This window comes from Ambystoma mexicanum, chromosome 5q (genome assembly GCF_040938575.1).
Source record: "Ambystoma mexicanum isolate Mex_15411 chromosome 5q, UKY_AmexF1_1, whole genome shotgun sequence".
In the NCBI taxonomy this organism is placed as follows: Eukaryota; Metazoa; Chordata; class Amphibia; order Caudata; family Ambystomatidae; genus Ambystoma; species Ambystoma mexicanum.
The window spans coordinates 535,599,764-535,613,413 of NC_090933.1; positions in this window are offsets into that span (position 1 = coordinate 535,599,764).

Here is a 13,650-nt window from a genome sequence, read left to right on the forward strand (position 1 = left end):
CAAAAACATTCAAAGACCCACTGATACACAATTCCATTTTCTTTAAACTTACCTTTATTCACTTGCTGCTATGGTCCAGGCAGAGTTAAAACCATGATATGCTGTGTGCACCTCAAGAGGTAGGTGGGCCAGTGCATGGGTGGGTTCATGGTTACCTAACAACTATTGAACACATGCAGCCAATGCAGTAGAGCTGATATGGAGATCAGATTTTTCAATTAAAGGCACAATTCTTAGGCAGGGGCTCCTTGGACACGGGTCCCCCACATAGAACTCCATTTAAAAACAAATTGTAATGAAACTAGAGTGCTCAGGTATGGGGCCCTCTCTGGTCATGGTGGTAACTGCACTGTGGGGGCTGTGGGAGTCCTTGCTTTGCAAGTGTACGTAGTGCATTACGACACCTAAACTGTAGGTTCTAAGACATATAAAATTACATTGAACCGTGAACATTGGGATCAGAGGATAGACAGGCCAGTGCATATAAGAACCTTACGTGAAGGTTCCCAAACATGCCAAAGTGCAACTGAGTGCTGGTATCATTTCCAAAGAAATACCATTACATGCCAGAAGCTGAAGTGAGGAGTTCTAAAACATGCTAGCGTGCAATTGATTTTGGGACTCTAAGGGGAAAAATCCAGTACATTCTGGAGCCTGAAGGGAAGCTCCCCAAACAAGTAACAGTGCAATGTAAAGTGAGGATTTCCATGTAAATAGTGCAAGTGAATCTTATGAACAAAAGAAAGGATACTCCTGGCATTCAGGAACTGGTATCAAAGGTTCAAAAACATATAAAGGACAATTCATAATATGATTTTTATAGAGAAAACACATTGCACACTGGAACATGAAGTAAAGGTTCCTAAATATCCACCAACGCAGTTGAGATTCAAAACAAAGAGGGAGACAGACAACTGCACTCTGAAATCTGGAGTGAAGTTTACGAAGCATCTAATAATACAGGTGAACAGTGGAACCAAAAGAGCATTCGACCTGACAGATGCTTTTTTCACCAGCATGGAAGCTGTGAGCTACAAGACCCACGACTGATCACCGAAGGATAGCAGATACACTTTCAGTGAATTTCGCTCACCTATATAATTCCAAACATGCAGAGATCATTTTTCTACTTTGCATAATGATACCAGATGTGTCCTCATTTCTTTCTCACATTCTACCTATTCCTGCTGCAGAAGCAAATTGTGGTAGCTGAGTACCTACACTACACATGTGTACAAGGTGGAGCCATGGGTTTACATACTTCCACCCCACCAGTGAATGAATATTAAAGTCAGAATCCCTTAGCAAGACATGCATAGAACTGGGTAGTACTAACCACTCTTACTTGTTTGCCTGACATTATTTGATTTTTCAACAGATTTTTATTTGCTCCTTACAGATATGTGACCTCTGAGGAATTATGAAGTCAATATCTTCAGCAGTGTATCTCTCTCCCCCCTCCACCAACCCGGAATTGTGGGGTTGATGCATGATAAGTGGGTCTCTTAGATTGTATTAGGTGTGTACCTCTGCCTTGTAGCCTGCCTTTGCAGCTTCCTTAATTGAGTTTTAAATTGTATTTGTGTTGTTGTGAATATGTACAACTGTGGATAATGATGGGACACAGCATTAACTGGCCTGTATTATTTTCATATTTTTTTTCTCAGCTGCGGTAACATTGAAGGATGAAAAATTATTATTGACACTAAAGAAAATGAGAATATTATCTTCCCCCAACTTCTGTTGAGAAAGGTTGTGCTACAAGTCTCACAGATGTATTCATTGAATAAGGAAACCCATATTGTTTATAACAACCAACATGAGATCAGGACTGGATTGCTTTGTTTTCAACTACATATATACGTGTTCCTTTATTCAATTGATTTTGTCCCTGATGAAGGCTCTTATCTTTTGCTGTGATTTATTAGATCAATTCCCCAAAACTATATGGGCCTCATTACCAGTCTGGCCGCAACCCGGCGGATGCTTCTGGTAGGTTGCTGCTGACTCGCAACACTTCACCTGCGCCTGACTTCCCATTGCCATCAGGAAATTACAAGTCCAGGCGGATCGGGAGGTCAGGTGCCAGTAAATGTTAATCCCCATTCCCAGGACTCCATGCCGGTGCTTCTGTGAAAACTCTGGGTGCAGTGCCACTCATAATGAGGCTTATATATGTTTCTTATTTTTCCTATATGTCTTTTCTTGTTGTTATCAGTTGCTAACTTTCTTTTCTTTTTTTTTAAAACGAAAGTGTCCCAAGTAAATGAAAAAGCATTTTCTTTTTTTTAACTCTAACATTAATGTAAATCAGAGTCCAACATTGGTTGTATTTGTTTAGACCGTTATGCCACAGATATAAATATCGTATACATTTAGTTTGTATTATTTTCTCCCTTCCCTTATATTTACGAGACCTTTTTTGGAGAATTGCATTAGTGATTTTAGGAATTGTTTGGAATAATAGTCGTGAGTCAAAGATTGTGAGTGATCTTTGAATTATGTGATTTATATATTTTCGTTTTCAAATTTGTATTTCATTAGTTATTTGATTGCCTGTTATGAATCTTATGTAAAAAGTAAACGAAAAAAGTTATGCGAGTTAACAGCCTGACTCTGGATAACTATTTCCAGGATTACTGTACTTATGGAAATGTTGAGAGGGTGCTTTAACAATGTCCTGAGTGACATAATTCCATGTGGACCTTTGCTGTGTACCGAAGACGCCTTCCACCCTGGAGCAACAGCCAAGATTATGAAGGAGATATTGGCAAAGAACTCAAAAGAGCTCCCTAATCCTGCTTCATCAGTCCTTCTGATCATTGTAGTAAATTGGCTTTTTTAAAGTGAATTTATTTATTGTGCTTTGAGTGAGCAGTGCATTCTTAATATTCACTTCAGGGTAATTACAGATAGGAAGAAGAAAGAGTACAGGCACGCACTTTACAGGGTGACATTTCTACTGTATCACAGAGCAGTTTACAGGGTAACTTCAGTGTGGATAGGGAAGAAACGGGGGTACAAGCAGATAGAGTCCCCAGTGTGTCTTTGCACGTGTCTATGAACAGTAAGTGTGGAGTGACATTGTCTAGGTCTTTTCTAATTTGAATTTCAGAGAGAGTGATTCCAGATTAGTATTTGTGAAATGTCAGTTCCTTGCATTGGTTGAAGAACACATTTAAGGTCTGGCCAATTATTGATGATTATCCAGCTAGTGCAGGAGCTGGTTAGCTGGTTACAGATGAATCATCCTAAGTGGTTGGTTTGGTAGGTGATGCTGGAGACAGGCCTGCAGTAGCCAGGTCATGCAAGTTAATGGATAGATTTTGAGGATTTGTTTCATCAAGGCATTTTTGGAACGCATCTCTAATTATGCTGGTTTGGGGTGATGTACTATAGATGAAGGAAAATAGCTCCGTCCTGTGTTTTAGGGCAAAGGCATTTTTGAAGAGGGCAGAAGCTGCAAGACCCTACAGGCGAGCCTGATTTCCTGTTTGTTTTAAACAAGAGGCATTTAGTTTGATATTGGCTCAAATTTGCAGATGAAATTGTGCATGAGATTTCTTTTTTTTTTCTAATCGTGATGTTGGTAAATTTGGAGGCTGGTTGCTAATGTATGTTGTGTATTTTGGAGATGAAGTTATCTTTCAGTGTGTCACATAGCTCTTGAAATTCAGTACTGTTGTTGCCATGTACCATAACGTTAGGAATAGTAACGATTACATAAAACCCTGCCGGTGGTCTTGTTTATTTGAAGTGATCCTTTTGGTGTAATTTGAATTCTTTACGTTGTGCAAAGGGACGCTGTAGCCGTCAGAGGGCGCAAGCAAACCATTTTGCCTTTTTGTCTCAGTCCATTTTCATTTTCATTCCTGGGCAAATTTGATTTTCTTTAGGTCTGCAATGCATTGGGCCATGCATGTGATGCAGGTGCTTTTGTAGGATTTATGTTCAAGCTAGTTCTAGATGAGCAAGATAACATTCATGTAATACTTTTACAGTTTGCTATTTACATGGGTTAACCACCAATTCTTGTTGCCAAGCCATTCTTCTTATTAGTTACACTGGCATTTATTAGATATGGGGGAAGATTGCTTTTACCAGAAACACGTCACAATAGACGCACACATAACTGTACACTTTCATAAAGGGTGTTTTACATTGGTAAGGGTACAGAGTGATGATGGCTGAATGCAATTGGTGCGGGAGCACCTTGGATGATTACATCGGGAACACATAGGTTTCAGAGCAACTATTTACAGGATAAAACAACACTTTTTACAGAGATAAGGGGAGTAGAGATGCAGCATGATTGCAGGTTTAGCTATTGTTGTAGAGTTGATTATAAACCCTGGACACTGGCAATATTCTTGAATCCTTGGAGTTGGGAGCTCCAGTAGAAAGGAAGTAGTGAGAAAGAGTGGAATCATGAGGGAGAGCAGAAGGTGCTGGTGGCGGATTCGTTGTGAAGTGCTTGAGGGCAAAGAGTCGAGACGGTAAGCTGAAGGCAATTGAGTGTGTCAGATTTGGGGTTGGACCATTCCATGAGTGGCTTTAAAGACATGAAGCGAGAACTTGAAGTAAGACCAATAGTAAATGGAGAGCCAACTGGCATGAAATTGGTTGCAGGGTGTGGGAGAGGATTTGGGAGGGATGGCAAGGGTGTGAGTAGCAAAGTTCAGTACTTTATTCATGAGAGCAAAGGATAAGAGGGGTATTCCGAAGAGGGGGGTTTACACTGGTCAAGATGACTAATGTCAATTTGTGGGACTCTGAGGTTACAGCCTTGGGGGAAGGCATAAGGTGACCTGGGGGGGGAATAGAATGGGTGGAGGGGACAGACAGCAGAGACAGGGATGCAGATTACTTTGGTGTTGGGGGAATTAAGCATGATGCATTCAAGAGCAATACAGTGATGGATGGAAGTGAAACAGTTGAATATGCAGGAGAATATTTCGGGGGTCAAGGAGGAAAGAAAGAGGAGGATTTGGGTGTCATAATCAGAAAAATGCAGCAACAGGAGGAGATGTTTTTACTGAGGGAGGAATGGAAGAGGTTGAGGAGGTCTCAGTTCTAGAACAGAGCATTAAGGGACTTCACTGGCAGGTGAGGAGTTGAGGTGTCAGTGTTTCATTACATGCTGAAAGATTGCCTTGAGTGACACACTGGTTAAGTACTAGATTGTGGATGCCTCAGTGTGAAAGGTTAAGAGTTGGCTAGGTGAAAGAAGGAGTGGGCAACCGTTATCAAAGGCCACATATATATCAAGGTGGGTGAGTATGGAGTAGAGTCAAGAGTGATACTCAATGTTGAGGAACTTGGAGATATGGATCAGTGAGGGCTCTTTCTAGTGACTTCTTCAAAAACTAGATTGAAGGGGTTGCATACATTTTGGCTCTGAGGTTGTTGATTCTGTTTAATGCAAGTTCACTAATGTTGGTGTAGCAGGGAAGAAGAGAGACAGGCTTATAATTGGCGAGGTTCTTGGGATCAGCAGATGATTCTTTTTCAGAATATGAAGAACAGTTGCCATTTTGTATCAGGCAGGGAAAATACCAGTGACAAGAGAGTCACTGATTAGAGGTGAGGACTAAGAACAGGTAACATGTGTAAGGGCTTTCATCATTTGGGGAATCACAAAGGGTCAAAAGCAGCATAGCAAATGTTGGCTGACCAGAGGATGGAAGCCAGTTGATTTGGAAAGGTCAGAAATAAGGACCACAGGATTGATGTAGATGGTTTGGAGAGGGCAAACAGAAGGACAATGTAGGTGGGAGGATTATTAGAGTAGTCTGAGTTTCCCTCATTGTGGAGATTTTGAAGAAGTAAAATGATATAATTCATTAGCTCAAAATGAGGAAGTGATTCAGCTTGAGCCTAGGAGGGTACAATGGAATTTACATGTGAGGGAGAACAAAGGCAAGATCAGGTTTGTACAATAGTGGGATTTGGCAGAGACAACAACTTGGGTGAGAGCCACTAGGATTCTTCATAGAGAATATTAAGTTTAGCAGAGTTCAACTTCCACCAGCGACTGACGTGAAACTTAATGGTTGTATTCACTTTCCTGATAATTGGGTTGATCGAAGATCGGAGACAGTAATAGAGGGAGTGAAGGTGATGGCTTTATAGGGATTGTCAAAGGGGGCAGCCATGGCACTGTTGAAGTTAATCATGAGGGTGTCAGCTTGCAGAACACAAAGAGGGGGTCTGATTTCAGCTAAATGTGTAGCTAGTGTGTCAGGTCTTAATTAGTATTTGGTTATAGAGGTGTGGGGTAGGAGAGATGATGTGGGATGGCAAGAGAACATTGGAGGTGGGAGTGGTCCAAGTGAGAGGGGTAGATGATGAGAGGTGTGGAAGAGATGGTAGAGGATAGTAATATGAGATTTAGAGAGGTGCATTGGTCATGTGTGGGTAGGTTGTGAAGGGCAATGTGGTTGTGGTCAAATGAGGAAGAGTTAAGTTGAAGACATTGGGTAGTGGAGATGTTAACAGGCTAGGGGCTGTCATGGGTAAGGAGCAGAGTAGAAAGTGGATTCAGGAGAGTTCAGTGAACCAGGTGGTTAGTATAAGGTGTTGTCAGTGAGGAGGTAAAAGCTAGTAGTCGTGCTCATGGAGAAGGGAAGAAAACCAGTTGATGGAAGGAAACACAGTGAGCAAATAGAGGAGAAAGTAAAGCAGAGCTATGGGAAGATGCATAGGTTTCCACTATAGTCATGACTACAAGGCTAGGGTAAGTCGAAGCTAAGTGGTCAGTGGTAAAGGAACACTTACCTCATAAAGAATGGACATTTCAGACCCTGTGACTAAGAGGAAGGAGACAGATGATGAGTGTCAAGGTGGAAAGGTTCCAAGGTGATCCGGGAACGCAGATGAATTTGGGCAGGTGGCGTTGGTGTCAGTGAAGCAAGTGTCTTGCTTTTTGTAAGTGATGTGAAGTAAAGTAGGGCAAGAGAGGAGATGGTTAGGTTCATGCATGAAATCCCAAGTGGAGGCAGAGTATGGTGAGAAGGAGTGTCAAAATGTGAATGTTTCTGTTGAGGCGGGTAGGAACTTAGGAGAACCAATACGCTTGTAAAGGCAGTAGTGACCAAAGAATTTAAATAAGACGAGTAGCAATCTACACAATGAACTATATGTCTGCTGAGACCACCACAATGAGTTCAGAGCTCAATATGGCATGTTATATAAAAAACAATAATAAAGAAAAATAATAAATAAACACCAGTAGTGACCAAGACAATTTAAAGAAGGTCAGTAACAACTGAAATTATAATAAAAGGCTGGTAGTACCCCAAACAATTAAATAAAAGGTAAATTAAATGTATGTCAAAGGCCAGTGGAGAAGAGATAAATGAGGCAACAAGAGGGCAGAGACCCACATTCAACGATTTGAGGAGGCCAGATGGTGAGGAGGAGAGGAGGCTCAATGTTGGAGTTGGTCAGTGTACTTGAAAGGGGTTGATGGCAACCATAGTGCAGCCAGGAGTGAGGAGGACCAGCCACCCGTGTACAGGTGTTATTCTGTGCGAATCTGGCCTTTCCTTGCCTCCTGATAGACAGGGTGTTCTAAAAAGAGTTTCTGAGACAGGTTAATGTCACATAACAAGGACGGGACTCATTTACAGGCGTTATCATGCCCCATTCTCTTCAGGGCTGTGTCTGTGTCTTGATGGCAGTGGGTAGTAAAGGTACCAGTGCCAAGCTTGCTTGGGCTTCTTCTTTTAAAGTTTCCTTCATCTCCCGGTCATGTGACCCAAATGGACCCGAATTGTAGGTTGGACCATGTCCACCTGCATGACGACCCGCTGTCTGCTGGGATGTGTCTGTGGTCTTGGCAGCAGAGGTCTGGAAAGGTACCAGTGTTGTTGGGGGCTGCTCCGGGTCACCGGGCAGCCCCATGCTCCTTTCGGGGGACACCCGACGGGGTACACAGGGGCAGCACTCACGCTGCAAGCACCAGGGTGGGGGTCACCTCACCCGCTCTGGATCACCGGAGCTCCGCACATGGCCAGGTGGCAACCGGCTTACCGCAGCCCCGGCTCTGGGGGCACCCAGGCCGGGGTCGCCTCCCCAGCCCGATTCACATGGCCTGGGGAACCCACAGGGACGGTGTTGCCTGGCAGGGGCACCTTGTTGCGGCTCGCGGAGCGGAAAGGGCCATGCCTCCACATTTTGGCGCAGCCGCCAACACCTTGCTTTTCTTTGTCCTTGCGGGCCCAGTTGTAGTTGGGCCCGCCTCCTTCATTCTGCTCCTCGCGGCACCTCATCTCGGCAGCTTGTGGGCGGGGGAGGGGCAGCGCCTCCTCGCAGCGGCATGGCTGCCAGTGTGTTCCCTCTCGATTTTTTTTTGTTTTCTCGCAGCGAACGTCGCTGCTTTTCAGCTTTCCCACCCATGGGTGCGGGAGGGGCAGGCAGCACAACCCTTTGTTGTGGCCGCAGCCGCTTTAGGTCTTCCTAGGGCCAGCCGCACCTCCTTTGTGGGCCCTGATTGGGGGGTAAGGCCCGCGTTGCGGTGGAGGCGGGAGCTCCATCTCCCCATCCGTTGCTGCGGCAGAGGCCGCCTCCAAGTGTTGCGGCTGAGGCCGCAGGGCATGGATGCCCACATGCCGCTTCCTGCGTGGCTGGAGCTCACCTGGAATCCCCCGGTCGGGGAGGAGTAGCAGCCCCCTCACCTGGTCGCGGGCCGCACACTTCTCCCTCTTCACTTTCGTTGCGGCTCTGGCCGCCAGCACTTCCTTCTTCTTGCGGGCCCAGTTGTTGTTGGGCCCTCCTCCCTTTTTTTCTTTTGCATGTGACGGCCAATGTGAGGGGGATGGGGGCCCACGGGGTGTTTTCCTGCGGCTCTGGCTGCCAGCAATCTCTTTCCTGCGGCGTCCCTCGGCGCTCTTCATTTCGCCGGTGTATGCTGTTCGGCGGTGTATGCCAATCCTCCCCCTCCGCAGATCGCGGGCGGGGTAGGGGCAGCACCTCATCATAGCGGCCGACCCGCTGGCACTCTTGTTCCCCACAGGGGAGGGGGGGAAGCTTCCTTCCCCCTGATGGTGGTGGGGGGGCTGATCACCCTCCTCATGCGGCCACCATGACCCAACACCATGCACGGCAGCAGCCGACGCTGCCACCACTCTCTCTTCACAGGGGTGGCGTCTCTTCCCTCGGATGGATCGGTGGTGGGGCACCACAGGGGTGGGCAGGCGACATCTCCTTCCTGCGGCGGATGCCACAGCCGCCGCAACACCCACCATGCGGCCATCCGCCGCACACGTGGGTTCTTCACCTCCACAGAGGCCTCGTCGCCATTGTTGGGGGCTGCTCCGGGTCACCGGGCAGACCCATGCTCATGTCGGGGGATACTCGACGGGGTACACAGGTGCAGCGCTCACGCTGCAAACACCCGGGTGGGTGTCACCTCACCCGCTCCGGATCACCGGAGCTCCGCACATGGCCGGGTGGCAACCGGCTTACCGTGGCCCTGGCTCTGGGGGCACCCAGGCCGGGGTCGCCTCCCCAGCCCAACTCACATGGCTAGGGGAATGTGGTAAGCTAGTGCTTGTGTATGAAAGGGCCTCATAGAATGTTAAAGTGGAGCTGAGAGTGTTGGAGGGATGGGGGTTCCACAGAGTGTCGGTTGGGACTTGAAGATAGACTGGGAACCAGGGCAGAGGCTTATTACTTACTCTCCTATCTTTCATTGACTATGCTATGTAACCAAGAAGAATGAAGCCTGTTCCTTTTACACTTACCTGAGTCAGCCTGGTTCCTGCTCCATGTCTTTCCTGACTCAGATACATCAGGGAACCCACAGGGACGGTGTTGCCCGGCAGGGTTTCCGTCCAGACGGCGTTGCCCGGCAGGGGCACCGTCCGGACGGCGTTGCCCGGCAGGGGCACCGTCCTCGAGCTGGGCCCCGTCCTTGGGCCCAGCTGCTACGGTGCAGCACCAGCATGGTGCTGACAAAGGAACGACACCGGAGCCTCAAGATGGAGTGACTGACGGGCCCGAAGCGGCTAGTTACTCTTATTAAGTTGGTCACGTACTACTGCCACGTGACCCATGACAACATCCTGGGAGCTACCATGCTCCCAGGAAGGGCATTATGCAACAAGTGTAAAGCGCGTTTCTGTTCTTTTTTTCATTTTCTCTGGGCCCTTGTCAAATAGCAATGCCAGAAACAAAATGCAGGCTGGAGCACTTTCCCCGTTGACTTCTGGCACATGGCTGTGGTCTTGTTGATTGGCAACCAACTTGTACTTGATATTAAGCTGCTGAGACCCTGTTCTTGTCGGCAGCAGACTACTGAATTCACTTGTTGACATCACTTCGAAAATGTGATGCAGCTGGGATATGCATTCACTTGACCTCTTATGCTGATTCAATCTCACGAATGAATGAATGAATTCATTTTTTCTACATCCTCCCAAAGAAGTCTCTGCAAGACGTAGCATGCACTTATTCCTTATAGCGTATCCAATAGAACACTTTGGAAGATGAACTAATTTCAATAAAACTCCCTTGCGGTGTGATTAATATGACGAATCTGGCTTGAATACAGAGTAAGAATTTGCAACTGTGTACATATATTTAGTGTTTCGTGAATTATAATTGTTTCTGCATTGACAACACTTTAATCTCGCTCTCTGGTAACCAAGCGCTATGCCCCATGATTATGAACAGTGTGGTGACTTTCCTCGTTTTCCAAACACTAACGATAAATCAGACGGTCGAACTCTGTGAGGCCTGAGCAGCAGCAAATACATTGCCGCGTCATCACACCTCATTGTGCAAATGGAATAACACTGAAACGGTTTCTATTAGTACAGTCACACCACAGATACTTCGAGCAAACAAAACACAACATTCAAATACCCGAGATCAAGATCTCAACAACAATTACTCAAGCCAATTAAACAATTACTCTTAGCTCCATTACGAGCACGTCCTCCAAACCAAAACCCACAAGGACACTGGTGCTGTGGGCGGGCGTATTTTTCAGACTAACAGATCTGTGCACACGTTAGGTGGGAAGTTCTTTCACAATGACAGGTCGGGACAATAATGTATGAAGTAACATCAGTTACATCACCATGTCATGGCAGGGCAATTTCCAACCCCACACAACTGCCTCCATAAAACTCCTCTGCATAATTTATATTTGTTTTCTGAAATGCCAAATATCAATATTCCCCATTACATAACCAAATGGCCCTATTGGGAATATACCTCAACATTCTTCAAACATATTATAACGAGCCCCCGCCTCCTCCACAAAAAGCACGTGTCTGGGCATCTCCCACCATTCACATACAATACTCAACTCCTTGCTAGTGCCACACATTGAATACTGTGACTACAGCGCCATCATATGTTGGGCTTGTTTTGTTGAGGATAAACCCCAAAACAGCAGGTCAATCACTTCACTGGTGCCCTCCCATCCAAAATGAAAGTAAAACAATGCAATTCAATATTTTATGAAATAATGTTCAGTGTCACTTTTTGTTTTGCCTTAATTAACATGTCATATTTGTATCATAGCAAATTAGATTGCACAGAGTGGCCTTTTCTGGTGGGACCTGGTATCTGTCTCTCTGGGGAAATAAAATCTATTTGGGGCTGGAATTTCGCGATTGCGGCCCATAAGGTTGTCCTCCACCTTCATCCCCCTACAGTACTTCATCTTTAGTATCAGAAATGCTGAACATCCAGTCTAGCAGAAATTAGACTCATGGCTCCAAGGTTACGAGGTACTGGACAGCACACTGTGTGCATAAAAAGTAGTCTGACTTCACCTTCAGTCAAAAGTTATCCAAGGACATGTTTTTGAATTCGAATTTTAGTGCACCACCAAGGTGAAGCTCGGTCAGATCCTCTTGAATGTCAACTGGGAGACTCACCACTTCCTCTGCCAGAAAAGGTGGCATCACCTAGTCACTCATAGGAGTGCTTTCTTCAGTCAAGTGAGTATCAAAGTTAGCCCTCAGTGAAATAAAGTGGCTTTTGATTGGCTCCAAAACATGTGCCAGGTTTCATTCAGTTTCCACATTTGATTCTGCCAGCAAAAGTGATGGAGCTGTGACCTCAGTTTCAATTGTCCTTTTCCAACTGTCCAGCTTCCTATTGAATGCAAAATGTTGTTTTAAGCATGGTAAAATAATTGCTATTGGATCCTACTAAAGATATATTCAGGGAATTCAGTGTGCCAAGAGCCCAAGGCAGTGGATGATAAAGAGCTGGTTTGCTTCTCCAGCATCCAAATCCAGAAGGAATAGCTGCACTTCATTCTCATTTCAATTCCAAGCGACAGCACTCTTCCCCAGGACAGTGACAACACATATTTTAAGTTGTCTATTTTCTATATTGTTTGTGTTCAGGATTCGCCATTCCCTCATTTTATGTTCCTCCTGTTCTCTGTCCATTATGAAAAGCGTTCCGCTTAACATTCCTCAGATTGCCTCTCAATCCTTCTCTTTCTCCGACCTCCAGCAACTCTCTTGCTGTTAAGCCTCCTCCCCTCCTTTGTTTTCCTTAATCTCTTACAACCCCCTTTGTGTTCATCCTTCCCTCTCCAATATTGTCTTTCCATCGCCCTTCTTTCTACTCCACACAAGCTCTCTCGCCACCTCCTTCTCCTGTCTAAGACATTACCAGTGCTTCACCAAACTCTGTCCCTCCAGCCTCTTCCTCTCTTCTCCTCATTGCTTCTTCTGCACCTTCTGCAGCGCTCTCCAACCTCCATCTGCATTCCTCTCCAGATACTCAAAAACTGAATGTTGGATCTGCTTTTATAGTGGTCTTCCCCCTACCCTTACTTGGTATTCAAGGAAACAGGGTGCAGCTGTGACTGTTGGTTTGAGAGGGTTCCACCATGGCTAGCTGCAACAGCTTTCATCCTGCATGCCCCCTGTGGGATCGGCTCAATTAGAAGGGCCTATTCAAGGTGGGGCAGCCATCTTGGGTTTCACTAGTCTGGCCTGCCTCTTCCAGTTGCCTGACACCTGCAGCTTTCCCCCTGTATTCCTCTTAAAGGTTATCTCCCCAGGAAGCTGCTTTTGGCCTTATAGTTTCCTCGGGTTGGTCTATGTATCACAAGTTCCCTGGGAGAGTGAGAGACCCTGACCTATCTGTTTCTCCTTTTTCTTTATAATAGGGGATGGGGTTGTACTTTCTCCCCTCTTAGAGGACAGAGTTGTTCTTTTAACATAATCAGAGATATAACACCCCTAGAATATGTTTCAATGTGTCACATATGTGTACAAAAAAACAGCAGCACATATAAGGTTCCTTCACACTGGAGGTACTTGTAAATTGGTGCATTCTTCTCTCGGGTTCTCATGTCCCTGTAACAGCGAGTGTGTTATTCCGGTCTGGTAATGGTTTTCCTACAGAAAAACAGGTGGAATATGGACAATATAGTGCTCCCCATCCAACTCTATGGGACACTGATGGGTTACCTATGTTGATGAAATAACCTTGGCGTCCCTTTAGCCTTCTGGGCTTTGGCTGGGTGCTTTCCATCTTCCATGTACTCTGGTTGCCATATCTGATCCCGGTCCAGGTTTTGACTTGATCCCAGTGGAGCATTTTGGGAGTGGTAGTGTTCAGCTTGTCACAGTATGTAGACAGAGTAATTGAGTATAACAGGATTGTTGA